General features: G+C 38.1%; 1 protein-coding gene across 3 annotated transcripts in view; it reads left to right on the top strand.

Moving 5' to 3' along the window:
* The window catches only part of LARGE1 (LARGE xylosyl- and glucuronyltransferase 1), a 303,034-nt gene that overhangs the window by 54,704 nt on the left and 232,391 nt on the right, over positions 1 to 15,939 (top strand). Inside the window, exon 3 of one of the 3 annotated variants that reach the window (XM_042791993.1) lies at positions 15,135 to 15,189. The exons of the other annotated variants lie outside the window; for them this stretch is intronic. The gene's annotated coding sequence lies outside the window, so the exon portion shown is untranslated. The remainder of the gene's footprint in view (positions 1 to 15,134; positions 15,190 to 15,939) is intronic. 3 annotated transcript variants of the gene reach the window in all.

Here is a 15,939-nt window from a genome sequence, read left to right as displayed (position 1 = left end):
TAGATAGGAGGGAGAATGATGAATAATGCTGGAGTAAGTACCTCAAAGATCAGATTTGAAAATATTTTAATGCTTTCTTGTTATGGAAGTTGGCATGAAAAATAAGAAAGATGAAAGTTGCTGATGACGTAGAACACTGGAATAGTGGACAGGAGTGCTAGACAGAAAAACAAGATGTATAATATGAAGTGAAAGATCATGCTCATAACATGCAGTTGTAACACTCTCTTTTATGTGTTGGAAATGCTTTTGATTGAAAATGACTGAAGAAAGAAAGAACGGGGCATGACTGTCAACTGCAAGGTGATTATGAACTGTGACAGTGATGTAATCCTAAAGGAGAGTAAGTGTGATCTTAAAAAGGATCAGGAAAAATATTTTTGCAAAATAAGGAAATACCAAAACCATTATATTTCTGTAGTGCAATACTTATCTGCAGGGCTGTAATTCCAGCACTCTAAATAACCTGGTTAGAAAAGGTGAATGTAATTTGGAAAATAAGCAGAGGGGAGGTACTGCTTTGGCTTGTCTGGTTATTGAAATAGAGGCAGAGGGGTGATATGCTGCTCTTTGTGAACGTATCGTGGAGAGAACAGGCACAGCACTGGGAAGAGTACTAGGAAGATGTACATTGAAAGCAAGTACAGTGCCATCCTTGAACTCTAAATCATGTTGCCAAAAATACTTTCTTGGTCTATAAGACATTTAAATATTTGATCCTTATCATCAGATGAGCAAATTATTCCCTAAAAGATTCAAGATCATATTTTTCAGGTCTGCTATGAAAACTGCTGCCTTAGGGAACTCCCTGGTAAGGTTGCATGTTTTCCAAGAATGGTGGATGAGCATTGCTGCTCTTGGAGAATAGGAGGTTTCTCATCTTTCTTCCCATTTGACCCGGTAACAGGAATAATTACAGTTACAAAGTTACGATGTTACTTGGCTAGAGGTGTAAAAAGCAGATATTTAGAGCATTATCTGGATAGTTGGGTTATTTAATCTGATGTGGTTAAGCTCATTTTTGTAAGGAAAATTTAATCTTCTGAGAAGGTACAAGGAAATCTGTTTTAAACCTGAAAGTAAACAACTGAAAGTGGTCTTGAATCCTTTCTTCCTGACAGTTTGATTTGGCATTCACTCAGGATGGCGAGGGAACTCAGATCTCCACTTTCATAATGACACCCCTTAACTAGTCGCTTTTCAGACTGCTGTCTGATACCTCTTTACAGATATTCCGGGCTTTATATCAGTAAAGAGTTGTCATAACTCTGACTAAATTTCTCCCTCTTTTTCAATGGTTCAGTTTTCAATCTCTTCTAATGTCAAAACGCTATTTGTTCTGCTAACCACAGTGCTCAATAGCACACTGAGCATGGAATTTAAATGTAAAACAGGTTGTTTCATAAAGAGCTGAGCTAATGAGGACTGATTTTCTATTGAAATGTATCCTGTTATCCTAATTTACCTCTCTACAAAACATTCTCGGATCCCTCTCATATCACCTACTTACTTGGCTGGAGAATTAACAACAGACAGGATGGCTAGTGCAAACTCATTCACATGCTAAAGTGTTGGATAAAGATTGAGGTGTAATTACCTTCCTTCACTGGGAACATTCACTTTGTTCCTCTTCCTATGCTTCCTTAGTTGCTGATTTCCACAAAGCTAGCAAGAATTAAATCTACAGAAACTGCTGATGCTCTGTCAAATGTAGATGAAATTAGCCAGAAGTTATGAATGGGAAATACCTTGAGAGATAAACATTCGTTTTTGCAAGAAATGAAGCTAAAGACCTTCAGAGGAAACAAATTTGCAGTCCCTTCAGGTCTCAATCATACCTAATAGAAAAGGTGAAAGCCTCTGTGTTTTTCCCATCACAAATAATTTAAAAAATGCAGCTCTGAAAAGTCTTGTGAGGAAAAAAGGTGATGCAGAAAGCTGTGTGTTGCGGGAGAGACAAGTTCTGATTATGTCTCTCCATCTCAATCCACATAAAAGTAGAGCTGTCCTTTTGTCTGTGCTAGATATTTGCAGGCAAAAAGCATTTCTTTGGAGACACTCAGGTATCCAGCTTTTCCGAATCTTATTTCAAACAGTAGGAGTAAAGGACTGACAGACAGACTTGTGGGTATTCCTAGACAATTGAAAAAAAAACAAATGAGAAACACTCTGGAGACTTACAAAGGGCTTACTTTTTTCCTGAGTGTGAGTTAAATAGGATCTGAATCTTTTCTTACTACATTGTTACTGTTTAACACTGATTTGACTGATTCCACTGGATCTGTTCTGCATTTGGTGAAAACTAAGAAAAGAATCAGGTACTGTCTTAGCATTCTGGTCGACAGGATCTCAACCAACGGATCCATCTTTCTCTAAGCTAATTGAATGATAAAATAGAATGAAAGAGGACAAATTTTGAGATAATTGGCCTCAGGAGGCTTGCTTTCTCGTTTTTCCCCCAAAGTGGGCAAGCTGTTGATGTTCTCTTAAAAGTGCTTATGATATATGGAATACCTTATGTCTTTTGGAATGACATTTTCTTCTCCTAAAAATACAGCATCTATAGGGTGTATATTTTAAAATGTCAAGCCATTTATTGACATAAGGGTGAATACAGTAGACTTAAATGGGTTTTGTATGTTTTATTTAATATGAATGCAAACTGTATATAGAAGAATATGAAGTGTATATATTTTTCTGTATCATCTCTGCATAATTCTGTGATTCAGTAGGTGGGATGGATGGTGTTGGAGGTGCTAATACACAAACCAAATTTTAATTTGCATTATGCTCCCAAATAACAGGATGCTATTTAAGAGGTTCCTATTTATGAAATTCTGGATTATTTAGAAATTGAAAGATTTAAGATAAATATTGGTTACTTGATTTTTGTAGGTTATACAGTTCAGAAATATTTCCCATAGTACTGGAAACGAGCTATAGCAGCAACTAAATCCTTCTTTTTCTGCATGTTTTTAAATTACTGAAATTACCAAGGGATTTGTACTGAGTTGGCTGGTTTGAGTAATCAGGAAAACAGAAAAAGGGAGAGAGAGAACGTGAATAAATGTAGGCCTCATCCTTTTGACTGGGTGGGAGCTGGATGTGAAACAGTTGAACAAGCAGGAGAGTTCCTGGCAGTCTTCCTATACTTGCCCATAGAATTCACATAACTAGCGCTGCTGGTAATGACAGTCTTTTTGGCTCTAAAGAAAATAGATGTGGTTTAGTACACCTACTTGTAGGGCATGATTTGCAGGACACGATTCTTGTTCCCCTCCTCTCCTACCTCTGCTGTAGATTCTTTGATGACTCTAAATGATCTCTGCCGCAGGTTTTCCTTCTGTATGGGGGATGACACTGCTTTGAAAATGTAATGAGCGGCAGTTAGGAGTGGGTAAATGAGAGGGGACTGGGAGTAAGCAGAGAAGCTTCATTTTTGAGACAACATGTATGTGGCAAGGGGAAGGAATCCATGTTCTGTAGTCTTAGGTAAATATAGAACAGCTTTTACAGAAAATTAATCTTCAAAAATTCATTTGCTAGAAGCAGGCAAGACAATCAGTCTTGAATGTGGATAGCTCTGAAACAGAAGCATTGGTTAAAATCTAGATTTAGGATTTTTCTTATGTTGACTTTGCTGATACATGGAGAAATGACATAGACTTTGGCTCATGCCACTTTTTCTTTGGAAGTCTTTTTATGAAGGGGTTAAATTAAACAGTATACAAGTATAAAGAATGTATATACATGCATTGCACTGTGGATCTGATGGGCTTTTTCATACTTCCCTTATTCTTTATTTTAATGGTCAGCTCTGTAGGAATGATTCTAGGAAGAAGGACAATTAAATGGTAAATTTAGTTTTTCTCCATATGAATGCTTAAAATTGTCATTGAACTATGTATTTACTTCATGTTTCTAATGGAAAAATTCAACTTGAAAATTAAGAGTAGAAATCAAATACCACTTTTAGAATAAAACTGAGAGCAAAATGCTGTTTTCCGAACAATAATTTTTAAGAGCAATCATTGTTCTGTTTTCCTTGAAGTCAGTAGCGAAGCTGTCATCCTTTTCAGTAAGAGGAAAGCTAGTCTGGTACTGGGCATTTCTGGAGATCTCACTTTTATATGGTGTACTAAGCAATATTAGGGTGGAAATGGAAGATTTTCACATAAGGACAAAACAAACAAAGTCTCTCTTCATATGTTTTGGGAAACTGGCCAAATACAATGAAAGTCACTTGGATAACCTTTACTCTATCAGTGCAGTGCTGCCAACTTCTCACATCCCACTCTAGCTGATCCTTTGGACCTTGTTTCAGATAGCAGTTCTCCAATGAATGGGTTTACAAAGCCTGAAATTAACTTTTGTAAGATTGCAGACATCTAAAATTGGAAAAGTCATGGTAGCTTTTGCCCACTGTACGCAAGAATTTGTACAAAATGTATATTAGCGATACACATGTTTTGTTTTCAGTGTTCTTCACCACCTGCTTCACAGTGCTATGTGTACCCTGAGAAGTGGGTGCAAACCACAGAAGTACAATGCAAAACTTTTCCTAATATGATCTTCTTAAAATCGTAGGGTAGATGGTCCAGAAACTAAAAAATAAATGGTTAACTGAATGCTTTCAACAGACAATTTCAGAAGCAAGCAAGAACCCTTTGTAGGGACATAGTCTTGATAGTTCTAGATTTTCAATTATATGAGAATGAACGAAAGGTATGTTCTTTCAAATTGGGTAGAAGTTATCCAGTAGATACTGAAGTTATTAAGGACAACAAAGAGTAACTCCACAAGCTTTGTTTGTTTGGGAAATATAATTAAAAACACAGGTGAGGCTCAGTTTTAACAAGGTAGCAGTGTGCATTTTGCTCATAGCATGTTTTTTCTAAGACAGATGAGAACATTATAGTACCTTCCTAAGAGTGCTAGTTCTGTTTTGTGGTTTGTGTTCTGGAAGTATTGTCTGTTTGTTGAACCTTAAACAATTCTTCCCTTACAATCCCACCCCCACCCCCCCCCCGGCCCCCCGGAATTGCTTTAAATTCTTCACCCTTTTTATAAATAGCTAGAATTGGCTTCATTTGTGCTAGTTCATCTTTTATTGTCATTGTGGACTGGAATGTGTGTTGAGCTTGTAAACCCTTTGGATTACAGAGACCTAATTGTTTATGCAACCAGACTTTTTAATCATTACACTTGTTTGGAATGAATATTTTAAAATGCATGCCATATATAGTCTGAAGCCAGAGGTAAGCTCATGCTCACACTGTAATGTAGGAATGTGATTAATACAAAAATTACATATGTGTAATTGTATATGCAAAGTATTTTTCTCCTTGTTAATACTGATGCTTATTTTTTTTGTGCTATTAAACTGGTTAAAATACTTATCTACTGATAGAGTAGAAGTAGAATGAGGAGAGCCAGTGGGAATGAAATTATTTTGCCTCAGAAATTGTCAACAAAGAGCTATTCCCTCACTAGACCATGTATATGAGTTTTCTTTCAAAACAGTATTTTTTTTTTAGTTTTTTGGTTGTTTTTCAAAATGTTGAGTACTTTTGGTGTGAAATACGAAATTTTAAGTAGGCAACGATTGTTCCATTTTGATTAGATGTAAATAATACTGTTGGACTTTCCATCAACTTAAGACTTCGCGGGGACATGAACATAATTCAGTAATGATCAGATAAATGCAAATAGGCTACTTGATTCCCTTTTCTTATTTAAAAAAAAAAAAAAAAAAAAAAAAGAGGCAATAAGAGTATTGATTTCATCTTCCCAGCTCCTATACTAGGAATTATACTGTTGGCTTTAGAGGATTTTACCCCTTTTATATGTAACTCGGTTGTCTGAATACATGGAGAGAAGGATTGGGATCTAAGTACGCAGCCCTTTTATTCTCCATTTAAGCCTTAATATTTGTGTCACAAGTGCAGAGGGCCGGACATAAATTTGGAGGGAAGAGAGTAACTACACAGATATTCTTCACAGATATAGTTTCAGTATAGCATGTTTCAAGTACAGCAGCATCTCAAAGGAATCCAGGAATGCTTTTTATGCATGCATTAGGTTTGCTGAACCTTACTTTATTCGGGCATTTTGACTTACCAGTATTCAAGCTACTGTGGTAACAACTGATAATCGCTGTAATGAGCTATTTGTTGGAAGCATAGTAATACTGACAGGTTTGAAACCAGGTGACTGAAAGGGCAGTTGGATGATCATTTATCCGATCTCCACATATGGTAAACCATCTCTGTTAACCCCCAAAATAACTCTTGGGCAGCTGGTGCTATTTCAGCTGTTCGTCTGGCTGCTACAAGAGAAGCTCTGGAATTTTCAGCGAATGTTGCTCTAACCTGCAGCACCAGGTATCTCCTGATTAGCCTAAAGCCACTGTTTGTCGAGTCTGTCTTTGTATTTCCATGCCCCAAATCTGACTGTGGTGTAGGACAGGTTAAAATTAAAGCTATCTATAATTAGGACAAAATTCAGAAGGGACACACATGGGAGTGATCTGAAAATGGTTATTTTACACCTCTCCTTCTTACCTTAGCAGTGGACTCATACCATTTGAGTGAGGAAAGTTGTTTTTTTTTACCTCCCCTGTTCTAGATGTTATCCTTTTGAAGGTAGGTGCTCCCCCCCAACCCAACCTCCTCAAAAATAAGGCCTAGGAGTGTCCTGGCATTGGGGTGTGAGAAGGAACTGTTCTATTGTGGACAAAAATACATGTATTAAAAATAAATTAAGGTTAATATATTTCCATATATATATATTATACATATACATATATTTTTTAAAGGTTTTGTAGAAATAATTGCTATCAGGTAAGTCACAGTCCTGAATGCATTTCCCGTCTTGCAAAGAATTTTATTGATATGAATCCATGTTTTCTGAACTGGAAAAAAAAAAATCATTAAAAGAAAACCTAACAAATTACCTTTTTCTCTGACACAGCTTCCATTTTTCCACCTCTGGCACTTGTGTCTTACTAACTTAATGGTTTTGGGACCTTATGGAAACCTGTGCCAAACAGGATTTGGTTTTCAGTCTTCCCAGACTGAATACTCGTGTAAATGTTTTTACAAAATAATTGTTGATAGCTTGTATCCTGTTTGATCTGCTCTTTATATAGGGAGCCGACTGCATCAATTAGTCACGTAGATAGACTCTTGGCCATTCTTATGGCCACATAGCAATAGTTATAGCACATGTTTTCTATTCAGTAAATCAATTTGATCTTGGAGACTGAAACAAACACATCTCATGAACTCTAGCGGGATTATATATACGCTGATAATCTGGTCAAGACACCAGCAGTTTGTGTCTCTTAGTTTCAGTAAATAAAAACTGTGGGCCTGTCCTGTTATTTGGACCCACTTCATTGTAATTTTATCCTAAAAGGAGCTGCTTCTTAGTATCTTAAGAAAATAAAATTCTCATACCTGCTGCAGTTCCAAGTTTCCGAAGGAAGGACCCAGCTCATTATCCTTTTATCAAACACTGGAGATATTGGGGTAGGTGTACCTGCTTCTAACTTCTGTTCTAGAATTGACAGCCTTGTTAGCAGTGGGGGAAAAAATGATCTAGTTTTTTATTGAGGTTTGCAATCCACACACACACAAAAAATCCAAATTTCAAACTGTATTACAACATTGTTGTAAAAGCCATGTAATACATCAAACGTGTTTTGGGGGTTAACCATGACATGATTTGAGTTTTTGAGTTTAACAATGTTTCCTCCCCTACCATTCTTGGCTGCTCTCCCCTGCCTGCCCCCCTACCCTTTTTTTTTTCCCCCCTCTTTAACTTGGCTTTACTACAGCAGTGGAATTGCCTCAGTGGAAAGAAAGCGTTTTGTCAAGGACTGGTCTCAATCTGTAGTTGCATTGCTGGAAAGTATAGCTCTGTAAAGCCAGATCTAGTATATTTGCAGGCTTGTTTTGATGATCCATGGGCAGTTGTGTTCTTTCAGAGCTGATGAAAAGGGCCGCAGCGACAACAGGTAATACTGAGCCTTTTATCTTAGCTGGGAGATGAAGAAAACACATGCACAGGTTTTTTTTTTGCAGGTTCAAGGCCAACACTGAACTGTGTTGACGTTTTTGAGGTAGTTGCTTTTTCCACTGAAAGTTTGAACTGTAGTTGGTAGAAATTGCTACAGGAGGCAGATTGGATCAATTTGGAAATGCAAGATTATGGACTTCATATGGAAGATGCATCATTTATTAGAAGGATGTGGTATTTCTCCAGAGAAAAGACTCTAAATACAAACATCTCCACAGCTACACTGCCTGTGTTCTTGCATGTTGGGATACCATCCCCGTTCAGCACATATCTGTGATGCAACACAACATGCCCTGTAAGGTGCACTTCATGGTTCACGCTCCCTGTCTCCTCATGGAATACAGAAACAGGGTTTTCCTGTGCTCAGAGGAGTTTACATTTCAAATGCTTTTCTGTTCCCTTGACTGAGAAGAACAGACAGCTCCATCCATGCCAGAAGTACTTTGTTTAATATATCATCTCTCCAAGACACATTTTGAAAGGGTGCAACCTTAAATACGGTGCTGTCAAGGAGAGTTATGGCTACAACATTTATTACCGCTACTTGCAAGAGCGAAGGGATAAAGCACAGAAAGCATGCAGTAAAGATGGACAAGAAGTTCTTCTGACATACACTAGTGTAGCTGCAGTCACCGATTTTTGTTAGTGGAAGATGCTGCCCGGAATACACCTTAGTCAAAATGCTCATGTAAGGTAGTTACACTGTTTGAAAGTTTTGTTAAAATGGAAAAAAAAAAAAAAAAAAATCGTCTTAACAGCTGTTGGAAGTATGGCCTTGTAGCAGTTACTGAACTGAGCTGGAAATGAGCCAAAAATTTAAGCTAAAAAGATTTGTATGCAGTTACCAGCCTTTTTTTAATCACAACGATCTAACTTCAGTAGCCATGGAAGTGGTATCTATGTTTTGGGTTCTCCACGATGGTTGTACTGTCTCCTATCCCACACAAAGCAGCAGACAATTCCTCCCAGAAGCTTCCAGCAGCAAAATGCACCATCTTCTCAGCACAGAGAGCTTGTGCAGAGAAAGAGAAGACAGCTGGTAGGTGTCTTCTGCTCCATGCAGAAAGCTGCCCGCTGATCCCACTGCAGCTGGCTTAATGGGAGACATGGTACAGCAAGTTGAAACAACTGCCTGTATTACCCATTTCTCTTCCCAACACTTAAAAAAGAATTTGGAATAAATTAAAACTGCCTGGAATTCTGTGATACTAGTTGGGGCTGTTTTAATGTACATGGTAAACATGTTGCAGTCGGCTTTCTAAAAATATGGATCTGAGAAATTAACCCCATAATGTGTAACTGTGACAGACTATATTAGATGTGAATTTCCTGGATTTCCAAAATTTAATACTAAGACTCTTGCCACCGCTGCAACACAACTTTAAGTCTGCCTTTTGAGATTGTTACCATATGACCATCTTGCATCAGCGTCATACAAATGCTGGACATCACCGTGAGCAGAGACAGTATGTAATTTCTTCTCTTGCTGAGGCTAGACAGAACTGGAGGTTGAGTAAGAAATGCAGGAGCAGTCCTAGACTTGTCAAAGCTGACCAACACTAAACACTGGGAGATCCTGTTGTATAATTTCTATATCATTAAAGAAGTCCGCTGTGTGCCACTATTTCCAAAGATTTCACCACTGGTATGAGGAATAGTTAATCCTTTAACTCGCTGTAGAAGAGTAACAAATACGCTGGTCTGTTCCACTGTATTCTTCCACGGCGCAGTGCAGCTATGCCTGTCGCGATGAAGGCAGCTGGAATGGGATCACCATGGCTCTGGTCTGTCAGTGCTTCTCCATTTCCGGAGAGTTGAGGTGCCTTTGATAACAATCTCTTATTTGCTGGGAGACTGTAGAAGACTCACTATTTGGAAAGTTACTCTGTCAGTGTTCTAGGTAGCTGCAGTGCTTATGTGTCATGCCTGGCTAGGGTGTCCTTGACCCTCAGTCTCTGTACCTAAGCGGGAGTGCTGGCAAAAGGCTAGAGCATCTATCAAGCCCCTTTCAGTATCCTACTCCTCTTTAATTCCTTTTCCATTTTTCCTTATTGCCGTCTCACCTGTGTTTCCTTCCACTGCACCACATGAGTTAGGAGACTCTAAAAATATTTGATTATGTCAGAAAGGAAGAAAAAAAAAAAAAAAAAGGTTGTGTATAAGACTGTTCTCAAGCAAATGACTAGGTGGATACAGCTTTTCCAGTCATTTTCTAACCTTTAAATTACCTAACTGCTTGCTACAGTACTTCATTGCCTTTCAAGTTTTCATGCTGATTTCTCAGGTATGCTTTGAAAAGAAACTTGGATTTTTCTCTCGTGTTTTAATACCCATATGTGTGGTGGTCCCCAATAAATTAAGTTTTAATACAAAAGAAAGCAAGCAGAGGTCGAAGAAGATACAGAATGTACAGTGACTTAAGTGACATACTTAAAGTGATCAAGGACAGGGCTTAGGCTCAACATTTCATGACCATAGTTCAGGTTTAGTGGCATACCATGTTAAAGGTGCCAGGCATCTTCTGTAATCAACAGTGCAGGTGTTTGCTTTGCACATAGCTCTAATTTCCTTGCACTTGTTTTTATCCTGTCAGGCATGTGAGTTTAACTAAGCCTGTTCTAGAGCTACAAACTTTATCAGTTAGCTTACATACCATAGTGTTTTTCTGGAAATTCACTGGGCGCTGTGCTAGGTAATGAATCGATGCAAATGTTAGAGTTTGCAGTTCATGTTTGAGATGCATGCAGAAGAAGTCATAATCAGATTAGTTTTTAAACAGTTGCATATGAGGCATGTTTATCTCAGGAAGCCTCATGCTTATGCGACTTCAGATTTAGACTAAAGTCCCTATGCTGTGTCCTTAAGAACAAACGTCTGAAATGTCTTTGGCTTCACCATGTCGGACTGTTATGTCAAGTTATGTGGTGAGCAGCCTGTCTAATACCTGTCTTGCTGTAAAAGTGGAGGGCCCATGTCAGATTCCTGGTGCTGGCAGAATGGCTTCAGTCCCAAGGTGGCAAGTGGGAGGTGTCTCTTCTGGCAGGGTTCTGGGCACTGGGAGGAGACCTACCCCATGTGCAGTGTAATGTCCAAGTTTTTTGTTTCCTTTACTTAAATACAGTAGGTTAAAGGACCCACCAAGCGATGATGACTGGCACAGGTGGGAAAAGGCAAGCGGCTATTCCACAAAAATGCCAAGTATTACCAGAACTTTGGATAATTGTGAAAAGCTACTTAACATTATGAATCTGGTACTTGAGTGTATGAGATTAGCAGGTCCAGAAGAGGCATAAAAGATGTCAAGACAATCTCATGTCCAGGTTGACCTAAAATAGCTAATTTAGGAACAGAAAGCTGTCTTTGACCCTTGAAAGAACTAGTACTGCACCATACCATACTTAAATGACTATTTCTCGTGAAATATGTGCTTCTTGCTCCCCCATCCAAAAGCCGTTGCTGCTAGGGGGCCTGAAAGGGGCCTGATTTTCATGGAATATTGAATTATACTTTATGGAAGCAGGGCTTCCCACTAGGATATCTTCTCAAGTTAGATGCTCACATCCATGTCACCTTAGGAACTGTATACCTCTCTATTATGGAATGAAATATCAGAGAATATTGAGTGTTAGACGGAGGTATGTTAGTTGAGGTATAATGCCTGAAGAAACACATAAAATTCCTGCTTACAGAGGATTTATGCGATACTATTAATCACTACACATCCATTTCCATGGATGTTAAAGATCTAACCATTATTTGAGATTAAGACAAAACAAACAAACAGGCTTAAACCCCCCTAGTAGTATGAATAGGTAGAAGTTTTTAAAAATGAATAGTATTTGAAATGACTCACTAAGTGCTATCAGGAGAACTCTGGAATAATCACAGCATAAGAAGCAAACAGAAATTACTTGTATTCATAGGCACTGTTGCTGTGTAATTATCAAAAGGCTGAGTCAAAACTGAGCAAGTCTGTCAAAAATTCAGCATGTGTCAGGAAATATTTCCTAGCTAATAAATAACATGGCAAAAATCTCCCCTGAAGAAATTACCAGCTCCTTTGCATATCTGAATGATACGTAATGGGAATAAGTGAATACAGAGTCAGCAATTGTGTGAGGAGAGAAGCCACATTACTCCTTTTATTTTTGGCTGTGCCTGAGGTCAGAAGTTCCTTTGTTCTCTCTTTACCTCCCATTAGAGCAAACATAGTCTGCTTCTTTTCTCCTAAGGCTCCTTTTTCCTGTCCAATCTTTTTTCTTTTTTGTTTAAATAAAATAAAAATATCTGTCTGTGTTGCAAACTGTGACTGTGTTGGCTCATTATTATTTTCAACACTTGCATGTTAATGAAATGTTGCCTTATCCTACATTGTAATATTTTTCAAAGAAAAAAGCCCTCTTTAAAGAGGCAGAGTAGTGGAGCTGTAATTTATTGAGTTAAAACCTCAAACGGTAATACTGTGCATGCTGTTAAAGTACTAACCGTGCATCAAGTATTTACAGTCTATAAGGCCACTTATATAATAACATGCTTTATTTATCAATGCTTCTGCAATTTTGCATAGTACTGTTTTTCAGATACAGAAAATTTACTCCCTTTGTTTTGCCTGTCAGCTTTCAAGCTCTTTGAGGCCAGCGTTATTGTTTGCTTAGAAGTCATTACTGTTCCATCAAATGCAATGGACAATTCGTCCATTTACTGTAGGTGCTTACAGCAGGAAGAAGTTAAATAATAACATCAAGTGCATGTGTGATGTTATGTTTGTAAGCATGGTTCCTGCTGTGGAGAGTATGAACTGGAAGGGTGGGCAGAAACGTTTCTCAGATTGCTGTTAACTAGGGACTGAACTGTAACAAATCTGCGGCTGCTTCATGGTTGTCACAGTTGTTCACCATGACCGTATGGAATTTCACAGTGACAGCAGGGGTAGGGCTTGGATCTGCATGCATCACAAATCTCGGCTCGTTGCCACTGGAGGAAGAACTCTGCCTGGTTTTGGAATTCACGTATGGGGCTCTACCAGTGGAAACTACCATGCATGAGAAAAGGCAATTAATTACTGCATTAGGACCAGTAATAACAGTAGAGCTGTTATTGGCTCTAGGACATATAGTTGCTTTACCCTTTCCCAGTGGTTCATTTTATAGAAGACAGCAAGAAAAGACTCGCATGATAAGGGTGTTTATACTTCAATGGCACATCGCTCTTTTTTCTTGTTTATGAACAGATTGCCCTAATTATTGAAATCCCAGCATGTAAGATGCTTAGGGGTAGTTATTTGGTCATGTGGCATATGTTTTCACATGAGACTGTGCAGTAAGCATGCATTTCTGAACGGGATCATATGATTCATCATCCCCAAGCACGTTGACTTGTGCAGCAAGGGACAGTACTAAGCTTATTGTTGTGAGCTAAGCATCCTATGACTTGTTTCAGTGCCCTGGCCTGGGACCACAGATGATTGTTATTTTTGCAACAAGTGCAACAAAATTTAACGTGGAAGCCCTATAGGAGGGGAAGGTGATTTTGCTTTTACAAAATGCATTTTTCTTTCTCACACTCATTCTTCACTGTTTTCACTCTCTTACTCACACATCCAGAAGCACCAAGACATGTGGACGTGTGATGGGGCTAGGATTGCTCACAGGGATAGGAAGGGTAAAAAGATGCCAGCTATTAAGTCCTCATCATGTCTGCTGTTTTTTTTTTCTTGATTGGTGATCACATGGTGTTTTTTGACTGTACCTTTTGTACTCTTTAGGAGTTGACAGTGATTGCAATCTTAGCCTTTTCATTCTGTACCGTCTCTGTAAGTCAGTAGGCAACATTGCTAATTTCTCCACTGTCCTTCTGCCACCTTGTCTGTGTGGTTTATAGCTCTAATCCTGTTCTTTATCTTTCTGTCACCTTCTCCTAATGATTTGATTTTGTCCTTTATTTTACAAAACCAGACCTCCTGAGAAACTGCATGCAGAAGTGCAGCTGATAACTGATATATTCAGGAGTACCCATAAACACGTGACATCTCTTATTCCTCCTTTTGATTGTTTCTTTCACAGCACGTACATTTCCATTCATACTTCATTCAAACTATTCTTTATAGTCCTATTACAGATCTTTACACATTTAAATGATTGATGGCATACAACAACATCTCTTGCCAAAGTACAAGCCATAATTCCTTCGAATTCTGTAGTCCTTCAGAAGAAGAGATACACTGTAAAAGCTGTAGGTATACTCTATGTTTTGTTGTGTCTCAGCCTGAGGAGTCACTACAGTGTCCCCCTTCTTCCCTGTCCTCCCTCTGTTTAGAAAATACCACTTTAATTGTGTGGAGCATCCGACAAACTGACGAGTCCATGTTGCCTTATGACAGACACTGCATTTGAAGAAATTCCTGTGGCATGCTTCCTATATTTTTCTTTCCTGGCCCTTTATTAAGTGGATTTTCTTCCTGAAAAATAGGACCTTTTTGCTCCTTGTAAAAGCGTCATGAACTTAGAAAAAAGTAGAAGATACTGGCTTCATAAGCTTATATTGTAATTAAATGGTCTGAGAGACAGAGGAAGAGTGTGTGTATATTACATACATAATAAGCAGAGTAGATAATATATTACATGGGAAAAATAACTTTTTCTTATAAAGAGGTTGGAGGATGTTTATTTATTTTCCTAAGAGGTATTATCAGTGCTTGAAATGTGAGCTGTAATACCTATTCTGCAATAACAGCTAATCTTCTGAGTGTAGCTGGCTCAGTCATCTACAGTGATGTGATTTTTTGGCTTTGGCTTTTTGTTGGGTTTGTGGGTGTTCTGTTTCTTTGGTCGGTTTGTGTTCCTAAAGAAATTTGTGATGATGAAGTGAAATAAATTGAACTGCTGCTTAAATAAAAAAAAAAGGGGGGGGGGAGAGGGAGGAGGTTAGTAATTTAAAGTTATGTTCCTATTTGTAGAGGATTTTTGTTTCATATTAATATATGTGGGTGATAGTAGATGTTTCTTTTCTGTTTACAGAATTGTGTATATTATGATTAGCCTTTGCTTTTCCAGGGCTAAGATCACAGCTAACAAATGATGAAGCAACCTTTCTTTTTTTGGAGCTCAGGTAGGGTCTTTTGTTTCCCTTCCCAAACTCTTGGTATTTGCCATACAATACAGAGGTGATTGAAAGGGGTGTGTTAAAAAAAAAAATGCTAAAATTAAAATAAAATGGTAAAAGATATTTTCAATACTTCTACAAGCCCTGTCTCCTTTTTACCAAGAGAAAAAGTGTCTTGTTACTTTGACCTTTCCCTTCTGGGGCCTATTTATGCATTATAATTTAGGTCATAACTTCTTAGAACCTACATATCTGAAAGTAGTTGCTAATTCTAGCTGTATTAATTTTAATTCTGAATTTTTGACATTGTAAGACCTTGTTTTATAAAAATATTGAGTACACATGAATTCTGTGAAAGTTTTCTAATCTAGAACCTGAGATATTTAATACCAAAGGGGCATTTTTGTTCATAGAATCATAGAACAGCCCACGTTGGAAGGAGCCTCAAAAGATCATCTGGTCCAACCTTTCATGGAAGAGGGAGCCTCGATGAGATTATCTAGCACCCTGTGCAGTCGCATCTTGTTGAGTCTTCACAAAAGTGGGTTTATTAAAAGGTAGACATCCCACAATGGCAAATCAGATTTAAAAAAAAATATTAATTGTGGACTTCGGGCAGTATTTGCCTCTAGATTACAACCTTTGAAAAAATAGTTCATTTTACACCTAAACTATAATTACCACCCACTGTTTCTGCAAAGCCAAAGAATGACAAAAGAACAGGCCTTTTTTAAGGTACTATATTTTAGGGATTTG

Source organism: Tyto alba, unplaced genomic scaffold, assembly GCF_018691265.1.
Source record: "Tyto alba isolate M040663 unplaced genomic scaffold, T.alba_DEE_v4.0 Super-Scaffold_2, whole genome shotgun sequence".
Taxonomy (NCBI): domain Eukaryota; kingdom Metazoa; phylum Chordata; class Aves; order Strigiformes; family Tytonidae; genus Tyto; species Tyto alba.
The sequence above is the reverse complement of the archived record's forward strand: the minus strand, read 5'-3'. Positions and strand labels throughout refer to the sequence as shown.